The sequence below is a fragment of the Amblyomma americanum genome, chromosome 6 (genome assembly GCF_052857255.1).
Source record: "Amblyomma americanum isolate KBUSLIRL-KWMA chromosome 6, ASM5285725v1, whole genome shotgun sequence".
Classification (NCBI taxonomy): Eukaryota; Metazoa; Arthropoda; class Arachnida; order Ixodida; family Ixodidae; genus Amblyomma; species Amblyomma americanum.
The window spans coordinates 87,938,530-87,951,464 of NC_135502.1; the positions used below are offsets into that span (position 1 = coordinate 87,938,530).

A 12,935-nucleotide genomic window follows, 5' to 3' on the forward strand; every position below is an offset into this window, starting at 1 on the left:
TAGAAGCTGATGTTGGTCAACTTTTCTTGGGCGCACTTGCGTGCTTCAAACTATTTGCGCCTGAGGGCTCGGTTGGAAAACCTTACAATCACCACAGGCCTTCTGTCCTTTCTGGGGGCAAACGATGCACATGTTCAACGTTGCTATCGGATAAATCAGGGAGCTCCAATTTTCGGGCAATCTTGTTAATTTCAGCCATGAAGTCTTCATTTTCACTCAGCTCATTGTAATTGAAATTGAAATTGTAATTGTAATTATATTGTAATTGTAATTGAAATTGAAATTGTAATTGTAATTGTAATGGAAATTAAAATTGAAATTGAAAGTTAAATTGAAATTGAAAGTAAATTGAAAAATGAAATTGAAATTGAAAGTTAAATTGAAATTGAAAGTGAAATTGAAAGTAAAATTGAAATTGAAAGTTAAATTGAAATTGAAAGTTAAATTGAAATTGAAATTGAGATTGAAATTGAAATTGAAATTGAAAGGTAAATTGAAAGGTAAATTGAAAGTTAAAGTTAAATTGAAAGTTAAATTGAAAGTTAAATTGAAAGCTAAATTGAAAGCTAAATTGAAAGCTAAATTGAAATTGAAATTGAAATTGAAATTGAAATTGAAAGTTAAATTGAAATTTGTTTTGTTTATTTCTCCTTTGAGCAACATACAGGTATTGCCCACGAGGAGGTGCTAAACCTCCTGACTGGGTCTTGTCCTCGCTTGGGTACAGCAGCAGGAGCGGTATTGCATTACACAACAAAAAAAGGTTGTCCTTGCCATCACTTACACAACAGACGCATCATAAACAGTTCTTGTAAATATATACAGATAATAAAATAATAATACACACTAAATCATACAAAAATAATACAGAAATGCAATACATTAGGGTTGTTCGAACCGACATAATATTACATCAAAAGGAACCAGATGCGTGTAAAACCCCTGGGCGTGGAACTATTTTTAGCTGCATCTATTACAAACGGATGAGAATTACACATCAACAGGATTTGGTGCTCAATTGATTGTGTTCCGTAGTTAGTACGAGGCCTATTTACCACAACAGAAGTCTGACGCAAGCTGTAACCAGTAGATCTATTTTGGTACGTGTTAAAAGATTTAATGTAATTTGATTTTATTTCGTTATAAATAAACACACATATTTTGAGTTCATACATGGTTTTCACAGGGATCATTCGAGACTGTGTATTTGCCGAGCAACAATTTGTGTTGTTTCCTGCAGGTAAAAGAAACCGAGCTGCACGCGACTGCAGGGCTATTTTTTCTAAGTGAGTTTTGTTACAGTACCCCAGATAAGAAGACAATAACTGATGCGAGAATGGATAAGAGAGAAATAAAACTGTCTTTTCAGCGAGCAAGGTATACGATCTCGAAGACGGGAAAGCATACCAATAGCTCTCGCTATCTTGACACGGGTGTGGTCTATGTGGTCGCTCCAGCCTAGGCTGTGATGGAATTTAACTCCTAGAAAGGAATGGGAGCTGACACGCTCAAGGTAGCAAGAGCCGTAACGAAGCTTAAAATCGTAATCAATTGGCTTGTTTTTTGCACAAAAAAGCATAAATTTTGTTTTTTTCTCGTGGAGTTCAAGACTATTTAAATTTAGCCATACACTAAGATTTAATAGCCACGTGTTAGCAGTTTTTTCAAGTTCTTTAAGATTGGTTCCAGAGAAGAATACATTCGTATCGTCTGCATATAATACTATATCATCAGTTTGAGGAATGTCTTATCCTTGTGTAAAAATATCGTAGGATACAGATGGATCGGGTTCCTTATATATGTTCGCCCAGTTCAAGTTTTCAACAAGTGAATGAAAGGTCTTTTTACCGCCGTCATTGATGATACGGATAGTATTATTTGTGCACTGTGTACGCGTGGCCATCGGTAATGCTAGATGATCGCTCAATCCTGAACAAAGTACACCGGAGCAACTAGCAGACTTAGAAAAATCTGTGAAACATAAGTCGATCAGCGTACTTGTATTCGATGTGACTCTCGTAGGCTGTTCAATGACGTTCTCACAACCATTTTGAAGCATAATTTCAAGAAGCTGAACTTCAGCAGGGTTATTAGAGTTAAGATCGATATTAAAGTCCCCTATGATCACTAAATCCCTCTTCCGGGAATTGACAAAATCCATGAGTGATTCAATGTAGTTTAAAAAGATTGACAGCGTGCCCTGGGGTGGTCGGTAAATGCATACGACGGCAATGTTTTTGCACATGATGGCAACAGTTTCAAAGTCGTCACACATGCAAGTAAAGTCGTCTATGGTATCATAGTGAAAGCAGTCGCGGATAAATAGGGACACCCCTCAACCACGTTTTTGCTCACGATAAACTGAAACGTGACTGTACCCTGAAAAATTCGTAACATCAGTGACACTTGAGAACCATGTTTCTGAAAAAGCCAAGAAATCAAAGGAACACTGTAGTTGTGAGAGGTATGTACCGACGTCATCTTGTTTGTTCCTCAGACTCTGTGTATTTAAATGAAAAAAAGAAAGCCCCTTTTCAAGAACACACTTGTTGCTTTTCACCAGATCATTGAACGAAGTTGTCGTGTGGTACGCCATCTTGATTTTTTGAAATCAAAATACCTGTCGTCACTGATCTAAACAATTTTGCTCAGGTCATTTTCGGTTGCAATCCTGATAGCACTTGCTTTTGCTTGTTTTCTTACAAACACTTTACCCTCAGAAGTCCACACGAATTTGTAGTCATTTTCCTTTGCCCTTGTCTTCGCCAGCCATAGCAATCGCCTGTTCATTGCTGTCAAGTTTTCATAGAAGCTGATGTTGGTCAACTTTTCTTGGGCGCACTTGCGTGCTTCAAACTATTTGCGCCTGAGGGCTCGGTTGGAAAACCTTACAATCACCACAGGCCTTCTGTCCTTTCTGGGGGCAAACGATGCACATGTTCAACGTTGCTATCGGATAAATCAGGGAGCTCCAATTTTCGGGCAATCTTGTTAATTTCAGCCATGAAGTCTTCATTTTCACTCAGCTCATTGTAATTGAAATTGAAATTGTAATTGTAATTATATTGTAATTGTAATTGAAATTGAAATTGTAATTGTAATTGTAATGGAAATTAAAATTGAAATTGAAAGTTAAATTGAAATTGAAAGTAAATTGAAAAATGAAATTGAAATTGAAAGTTAAATTGAAATTGAAAGTGAAATTGAAAGTAAAATTGAAATTGAAAGTTAAATTGAAATTGAAAGTTAAATTGAAATTGAAAGTTAAATTGAAATTGAAATTGAGATTGAAATTGAAATTGAAATTGAAAGGTAAATTGAAAGGTAAATTGAAAGTTAAAGTTAAATTGAAAGTTAAATTGAAAGTTAAATTGAAAGCTAAATTGAAAGCTAAATTGAAAGCTAAATTGAAATTGAAATTGAAATTGAAATTGAAATTGAAAGTTAAATTGAAATTTGTTTTGTTTATTTCTCCTTTGAGCAACATACAGGTATTGCCCACGAGGAGGTGCTAAACCTCCTGACTGGGTCTTGTCCTCGCTTGGGTACAGCAGCAGGAGCGGTATTGCATTACACAACAAAAAAAGGTTGTCCTTGCCATCACTTACACAACAGACGCATCATAAACAGTTCTTGTAAATATATACAGATAATAAAATAATAATACACACTAAATCATACAAAAATAATACAGAAATGCAATACATTAGGGTTGTTCGAACCGACATAATATTACATCAAAAGGAACCAGATGCGTGTAAAACCCCTGGGCGTGGAACTATTTTTAGCTGCATCTATTACAAACGGATGAGAATTACACATCAACAGGATTTGGTGCTCAATTGATTGTGTTCCGTAGTTAGTACGAGGCCTATTTACCACAACAGAAGTCTGACGCAAGCTGTAACCAGTAGATCTATTTTGGTACGTGTTAAAAGATTTAATGTAATTTGATTTTATTTCGTTATAAATAAACACACATATTTTGAGTTCATACATGGTTTTCACAGGGATCATTCGAGACTGTGTATTTGCCGAGCAACAATTTGTGTTGTTTCCTGCAGGTAAAAGAAACCGAGCTGCACGCGACTGCAGGGCTATTTTTTCTAAGTGAGTTTTGTTACAGTACCCCAGATAAGAAGACAATAACTGATGCGAGAATGGATAAGAGAGAAATAAAACTGTCTTTTCAGCGAGCAAGGTATACGATCTCGAAGACGGGAAAGCATACCAATAGCTCTCGCTATCTTGACACGGGTGTGGTCTATGTGGTCGCTCCAGCCTAGGCTGTGATGGAATTTAACTCCTAGAAAGGAATGGGAGCTGACACGCTCAAGGTAGCAAGAGCCGTAACGAAGCTTAAAATCGTAATCAATTGGCTTGTTTTTTGCACAAAAAAGCATAAATTTTGTTTTTTTCTCGTGGAGTTCAAGACTATTTAAATTTAGCCATACACTAAGATTTAATAGCCACGTGTTAGCAGTTTTTTCAAGTTCTTTAAGATTGGTTCCAGAGAAGAATACATTCGTATCGTCTGCATATAATACTATATCATCAGTTTGAGGAATGTCTTATCCTTGTGTAAAAATATCGTAGGATACAGATGGATCGGGTTCCTTATATATGTTCGCCCAGTTCAAGTTTTCAACAAGTGAATGAAAGGTCTTTTTACCGCCGTCATTGATGATACGGATAGTATTATTTGTGCACTGTGTACGCGTGGCCATCGGTAATGCTAGATGATCGCTCAATCCTGAACAAAGTACACCGGAGCAACTAGCAGACTTAGAAAAATCTGTGAAACATAAGTCGATCAGCGTACTTGTATTTGATGTGACTCTCGTAGGCTGTTCAATGACGTTCTCACAACCATTTTGAAGCATAATTTCAAGAAGTTGAACTTCAGCAGGGTTATTAGAGTTAAGATCGATATTAAAGTCCCCTATGATCACTAAATCCCTCTTCCGGGAATTGACAAAATCCATGAGTGATTCAATGTAGTTTAAAAAGATTGACAGCGTGCCCTGGGGTGGTCGGTAAATGCATACGATGGCAATGTTTTTGCACATGATGGCAACAGTTTCAAAGTCGTCACACATGCAAGTAAAGTCGCCTATGGTATCATAGTGAAAGCAGTCGCGGATAAACAGGGACACCCCTCCACCACGTTTTTGCTCACGATAAACTGAAACGTGACTGTACCCGGAAAAATTCGTAACATCAGTGACACTTGAGAACCATGTTTCTGAAAAAGCCAAGAAATCAAAGGAACACTGTAGTTGTGAGAGGTATGTACCGACGTCATCTTGTTTGTTCCTCAGACTCTGTGTATTTAAATGAAAAAAAGAAAGCCCCTTTTCAAGAACACACTTGTTGCTTTTCACCAGATCATTGAACGAAGTTGTCGTGTGGTACGCCATCTTGATTTTTTGAAATCAAAATACCTGTCGTCACTGATCTAAACAATTTTGCTCAGGTCATTTTCGGTTGCAATCCTGATAGCACTTGCTTTTGCTTGTTTTCTTACAAACACTTTACCCTCAGAAGTCCACACGAATTTGTAGTCATTTTCCTTTGCCCTTGTCTTCGCCAGCCATAGCAATCGCCTGTTCATTGCTGTCAAGTTTTCATAGAAGCTGATGTTGGTCAACTTTTCTTGGGCGCACTTGCGTGCTTATAACTATTTGCGCCTGAGGGCTCGGTTGGAAAACCTTACAATCACCACAGGCCTTCTGTCCTTTCTGGGGGCAAACGATGCACATGTTCAACGTTGCTATCGGATAAATCAGGGAGCTCCAATTTTCGGGCAATCTTGTTAATTTCAGCCATGAAGTCTTCATTTTCTCTCAGCTCATTGTAATTGAAATTGAAATTGTAATTGTAATTATATTGTAATTGTAATTGAAATTGAAATTGTAATTGTAATTGTAATGGAAATTGAAATTGAAAGTTAAATTGAAATTGAAAGTAAATTGAAATTGAAATTGAAATTGAAAGTTAAATTTAAATTGAAAGTGAAATTGAAAGTAAAATTGAAATTGAAAGTTAAATTGAAATTGAAAGTTAAATTGAAATTGAAAGTTAAATTGAAATTGAAATTGAAATTGAGATTGAAATTGAAGGTAAATTGAAATTGAAATTGAAATTGAAAGGTAAATTGAAAGTTGAAGTTCAAGTTAAAGCTAAATTGAAAGTTTAATTGAAAGTTAAATTGAAAGTTAAATTGAAAGTTAAATTGAAAGCTAAATTGAAAGCTAAATTGAAATTGAAATTGAAATTGAAAGTTAAATTGAAATTTGTTTTGTTTATTTCTCCTTTGAGCAACATACAGGTATTGCCCACGAGGAGGTGCTAAACCTCCTGACTGGGTCTTGTCCTCGCTTCGGTACAGCAGCAGGAGCGGTATTGCATTACACAACAAAAAAAGGTTGTCCTTGCCATCACTTACACAACAGACGCATCATAAACAGTTCTTGTAAATATATACAGATAATAAAATAATAATACACACTAAACCATACAAAAATATTACAGAAATGCAATACATTAGGGTTGTTCGAACCGACATAATATTACATCAAACGGAACCAGATGCGTGTAAAACCCCTGGGCGTGGAACTATTTTTAGCTGCATCTATTACAAACGGATGAGAATTACACATCAACAGGATTTGGTGCTCACTTGATTGTGTTACGTAGTTAGTACGAGGCCTATTTACCACAACAGAAGTCTGACGCAAGCTGTAACCAGTAGATCTATTTTGGTACGTGTTAGAAAAATTAATGTAATTTGATTTTATTTCGTTATAAATAAACACACATATTTTGAGTTCATACATGGTTTTCACAGGGATCATTCGAGACTGTGTATTTGCCGAGCAACAATTTGTGTTGTTTCCTGCAGGTAAAAGAAACCGAGCTGCACGCGACTGCAGGGCTGATATTTTTTCTAAGTGAGTTTTGTTACAAGTACCCCAGATAAGAAGACAATAACTGATGCGAGAATGGATAAGAGAGAAATAAAACTGTCTTTTCAGCGAGCAAGGTATACGATCTCGAAGCCGGGAAAGCATACCAATAGCTCTCGCTATCTTGACACGGGTGTGGTCTATGTGGTCGCTCCAGCCTAGGCTGTGATGAAATTTAACTCCTAGAAAGGAATGGGAGCTGACACGCTCAAGGTAGAGAGAGCCGTAACGAAGCTTAAAATGGTAATCAATTGGCTTGTTTTTTGCACAAAAAAGCATAAATTTAGTTTTTTTCTCGTTGAGTTCAAGACTATTTAAGTTTAGCCATACACTAAGATTTAATAGCCACGTGTTAGCAGTGTTTTCAAGTTCTTTAAGATTTGTTCCAGAGAAGAATACATTCGTATCGTCCGCATATAATACTATATCATCAGTTTGAGGAATGTCTTATCCTTGTGTTTTATGCGCTTGAAAAGGTCATTCTTAATGCATTCTTTTCTTGCTTTCTTGTGCCGAACAATTGTTGTGAGTGGGAAAGCAGCATCGTAACAAATTTGTAATTCGGACATAAATATATCGTAGGATACAGATGGATCGGGTTCCTTATATATGTTCGCCCAGTTCAAGTTTTCAACATGTGAATGAAAAGTCTTTTTACCGCCGTCATTGATGATACGGATAGTATTATTTGTGCACTGTGTACGCGTGGCGATCGGTAATGCTACAAAAATTGGTAGATGATCGCTCAATCCTGAACAAAGTACACCGGAGCAACTAGCAGACAGAAAAATCTGTGAAACATAAGTCGATCAGCGTACTTGTATTCGATGTGACTCTCGTAGGCTGTTCAATGACGTTCTCACAACCATTTTGAAGCATAATTTCAAAAAGTTGAACTTCAGCAGGGTTATTAGAGTTAAAATCGATATTAAAGTCCCCTATGATCAATATATGCCTCTTCCGGGATGACAAAATTCATGAGTGATTCAATGTAGTTTAAAAATATTGACAGCGTGCCCTGGGGTGGTCGGTAAATGCATACGATGGCAATGTTTTTGCACATGATGGCAACAGTTTCAAAGTCGTCACACATGCAAGTAAAGTCGTCAATGGTATCATAGTGAAAACAGTCGCGGATAAATAGGGACACCCCTCCACCACGTTTTTGCTCACGATAAACTGAAACGTGACTGTACCCGGAAAAATTCCTAACATCAGTGACACATGAGAACCATGTTTCTGAAAAAGCCAAGAAATCAAAGGAACACTGTAGTTGTGAGAGGTATGTACCGACGTCATCTTGTTTGTTCCTCAGACTCTGTGTATATAAATGAAAAAAAGAAAGCCCCTTTTCAAGAAAACACTTGTTACTTTTCACCAGATCATTGAACGAAGTTGTCGTGTGGTACGCCATCTTGATTTTTTGAAACCAAAATACCTGTCATCACTGATCTAAACAATTTTGCTCAAGTCATTTTCGGTTGCAATCCTGATAGCACTTGCTTTTGCTTGTTTTCTTACAAACACTTTACCCTCAGAAGTCCACACGAATTTGTAGTCATTTTCCTTTGCCCTTATCTTCGCCAGCCATAGCAATCGCCTGTTCATTGCTGTCAAGTTTTCATAGAAGCTGATGTTGGTCAACTTTTCTTGGGCGCACTTGCGTGCTTCAAACTATTTGCGCCTGAGGGCTCGGTTGGAAAACCTTACAATCACCACAGGCCTTCTGTCCTTTCTGGGGGGCAAACGATGCACATGTTCAACGTTGCTATCGGATAAATCAGGGAGCTCCAATTTTCGGGCAATCTTGTTAATTTCAGCCATGAAGTCTTCATTTTCTCTCAGCTCATTGTAATTGTAATTGTAATTGAAATTGAAATTGTAATTGTAATTGTAATGGAAATTGAAACTGAAAGTTAAATTGAAATTGGAAGTTAAATTGAAATTGAAATTGAAATTGAAATTGAAAGTTAAATTGAAATTGAAATTGAAATTGAAAGTTAACTTGAAATTGAAAGTGAAATTGAAAGTAAAATTGAAATTGAAAGTTAGATTGAAATTGAAAGTTAAATTGAAATTGAAGGTAAATTGAAATTGAAATTGAAATTGAAAGTTACATTGAAATTGAAATTGAAAGTTAAATTGAAAGTTAAATTGAAAGTTAAATTGAAAGTTAAATTGAAAGTTAAATTGAAAGTTAAATTGAAAGTTAAATTGAAAGTATAATTGAAATTGAAATTGAAAGTTAAATTGAAATTTTTGTTTGTTTATTTCTCCTTTGGGCAACATACAGGTATTGCCCACGAGGAGGTGCTAAACCTCCTGACTGGGTCTTGTCCTCGCTTGGGTACAGCAGCAGGAGCGGTATTGCATTACACAACAAAAAAAGGTTGTCCTTGCCATCACTTACACAACAGACGCATCATAAACAGTTCTTGTAAATATATACAGATAATAAAATAATAATACACACTAAATCATACAAAAATAATACAGAAATGCAATACATTAGGGTTGTTCGAACCGACATAATATTACATCAAACGGAACCAGAAGTAAGCATTTGGTCGTCTAGGACACAACGTTAAACAAAAAGAAAGACGAACAGATGCGTTTAATACCCCTGGGCGTGGAACTATTTTTAGCTGCATCTATTACAAACGGATGAGAATTACACATCAACAGGATTTGGTGCTCAATTGATTGTGTTCCGTAGTTAGTACGAGGCCTATTTACCACAACAGAAGTCTGACGCAAGCTGTAACCAGTAGATCTATTTTGGTACGTGTTAGAAAAATTAATGTAATTTGATTTTATTTCGTTATAAATAAACACACATATTTTGAGTTCATACATGGTTTTCACAGGGATCATTCGAGACTGTGTATTTGCCGAGCAACAATTTGTGTTGTTTCCTGCAGGTAAAAGAAACCGAGCTGCACGCGACTGCAGGGCTATTTTTTCTAAGTGAGTTTTGTTACAAGTACCCCAGATAAGAAGACAATAACTGATGCGAGAATGGATAAGAGAGAAATAAAACTGTCTTTTCAGCGAGCAAGGTATACGATCTCGAAGACGGGAAAGCATACCAATAGCTCTCGCTATCTTGACACGGGTGTGGTCTATGTGGTCGCTCCAGCCTAGGCTGTGATGGAATTTAACTCCTAGAAAGGAATGGGAGCTGACACGCTCAAGGTAGCAAGAGCCGTAACGAAGCTTAAAATCGTAATCAATTGGCTTGTTTTTTGCACAAAAAAGCATAAATTTAGTTTTTTTCTCGTTGAGTTCAAGACTATTTAAATTTAGCCATACACTAAGATTTAATAGCCACGTGTTAGCAGTTTTTTCAAGTTCTTTAAGATTTGTTCCAGAGAAGAATACATTCGTATCGTCTGCATATAATACTATATCATCAGTTTGAGGAATGTCTTATCCTTGTGTAAAAATATCGTAGGATACAGATGGATCAGGTTCCTTATATATGTTCACCCAGTTCAAGTTTTCAACAAGTGAATGAAAGGTCTTTTTACCGCCGTCATTGATGATACGGATAGTATTATTTGTGCACTGTGTACGCGCGGCCATCGGTAATGCTAGATGATCGCTCAATCCTGAACAAAGTACACCGGAGCAACTAGCAGACTTAGAAAAATCTGTGAAACATAAGTCGATCAGCGTACTTGTATTCGATGTGACTCTCGTAGGCTGTTCAATGACGTTCTCACAACCATTTTGAAGCATAATTTCAAGAAGTTGAACTTCAGCAGGGTTATTAGAGTTAAGATCGATATTAAAGTCCCCTATGATCACTAAATCCCTCTTCCGGGAATTGACAAAATCCATGAGTGATTCAATGTAGTTTAAAAAGATTGACAGCGTGCCCTGGGGTGGTCGGTAAATGCATACGATGGCAATGTTTTTGCACATGATGGCAACAGTTTCAAAGTCGTCACACATGCAAGTAAAGTCGTCTATGGTATCATAGTGAAAGCAGTCGCGGATAAATAGGGACACCCCTCCACCACGTTTTTGCTCACGATAAACTGAAACGTGACTTTACCCGGAAAAATTCGTAACATCAGTGACACTTGAGAACCATGTTTCTGAAAAAGCCAAGAAATCAAAGGAACACTGTAGTTGTGAGAGGTATGTACCGACGTCATCTTGTTTGTTCCTCAGACTCTGTGTATTTAAATGAAAAAAAGAAAGCCCCTTTTCAAGAACACACTTGTTGCTTTTCACCAGATCATTGAACGAAGTTGTCGTGTGGTACGCCATCTTGATTTTTTGAAATCAAAATACCTGTCGTCACTGATCTAAACAATTTTGCTCAGGTCATTTTCGGTTTCAATCCTGATAGCACTTGCTTTTGCTTGTTTTCTTACAAACACTTTACCCTCAGAAGTCCACACGAATTTGTAGACATTTTCCTTTGCCCTTATCTTCGCCAGCCAGAGCAATCGCCTGTTCATTGCTGTCAAGTATTCATAGAAGCTGATGTTGGTCGACTTTTCTTGGGCGCACTTGCGTTTTCGAACTATTTGCGCCTGAGGGCTCGGTTGGAAAACCTTACAATCACCACAGGCCTTCTGTCCTTTCTGGGGGGCAAACGATGCACATGTTCAACGTTGCTATCGGATAAATCAGGGAGCTCCAATTTTCGGGCAATCTTGTTAATTTCAGCCATGAAGTCTTCATTTTCTCTCAGCTCATTGTAATTGAAATTGAAATTGAAATTGTAATCGTAATTATAATTGTAATTGAAATTGTAATATTATTGTAATTGTAATTGAAATTCAAATTGAAATTGAAATTGGAAGTTAAATTGAAATTGGATGTTAAATTGAAATTGAATGCTAAATTGAAATTGAAAGTTAAATTGAAATTGAAAGTTAAATTGAAATTGAAAGTTAAATTGAAATTGAAAGTTAAATTGAAATTGAAAGTTAAATTGAAATTGAAAGGTAAATTGAAAGTTAAATTGAAATTTTTTTTGTTTATTTCTCCTTTGGGCAACATACAGGTATTGCCCACGAGGCAAGACAAAAGGAGGTGCTAAACCTCCTGACTGGGTCTTGTCCTCGCTTGGGTACAGCAGCAGGAGCGGTATTGCATTACACAACAAAAAAAGGTTGTCCTTGCCATCACTTACACAACAGACGCATCATAAACAATTCTTGTAAATACATACAGATAATAAAATAATAATACACACTTAATCATACAAAAATAATACAGAAATGCAATACATTAGGGTTGTTCGAACCGACATAATATTACATCAAACGGAACCAGAAGTAAGCATTTGGTCGTCTAGGACACAATGTTAAACAAAAAGAAAGACGAACAGATGCGTTTAAAACCCCTGGGCGTGGAACTATTTTTAGCTGCATCTATTACAAACGGATGAGAATTACACATCAACAGGATTTGGTGCTCAATTGATTGTGTTCCGTAGTTAGTACGAGGCCTATTTACCACAACAGAAGTCTGACGCAAGCTGTAACCAGTAGATCTATTTTGGTACGTGTTAGAAAAATTAATGTAATTTGATTTTATTTCGTTATAAATAAACACACATATTTTGAGTTCATACATGGTTTTCACAGGGATCATTCGAGACTGTGTATTTGCCGAGCAACAATTTGTGTTGTTTCCTGCAGGTAAAAGAAACCGAGCTGCACGCGACTGCAGGGCTGATATTTTTTCTAAGTGAGTTTTGTTACAAGTACCCCAGATAAGAAGACAATAACTGATGCGAGAATGGATAAGAGAGAAATAAAACTCTTTTCAGCGAGCAAGGTATACGATCTCGAAGCCGGGAAAGCATACCAATAGCTCTCGCTATCTTGACACGGGTGTGGTCTATGTGGTCGCTCCAGCCTAGGCTGTGATGGAATTTAACTCCTAGAAAGGAATGGGAGCTGACACGCTCAAGGTAGCAAGAGCCGTAACGAAGCTTAAAAT

General features: G+C 36.8%; 1 protein-coding gene across 1 annotated transcript in view; it reads left to right on the forward strand.

Annotated features, from left to right (window-relative positions):
• The window catches only part of LOC144095367 (uncharacterized), a 106,508-nt gene that overhangs the window by 28,986 nt on the left and 64,587 nt on the right, over window positions 1-12,935 (forward strand). The window lies entirely within an intron of this gene.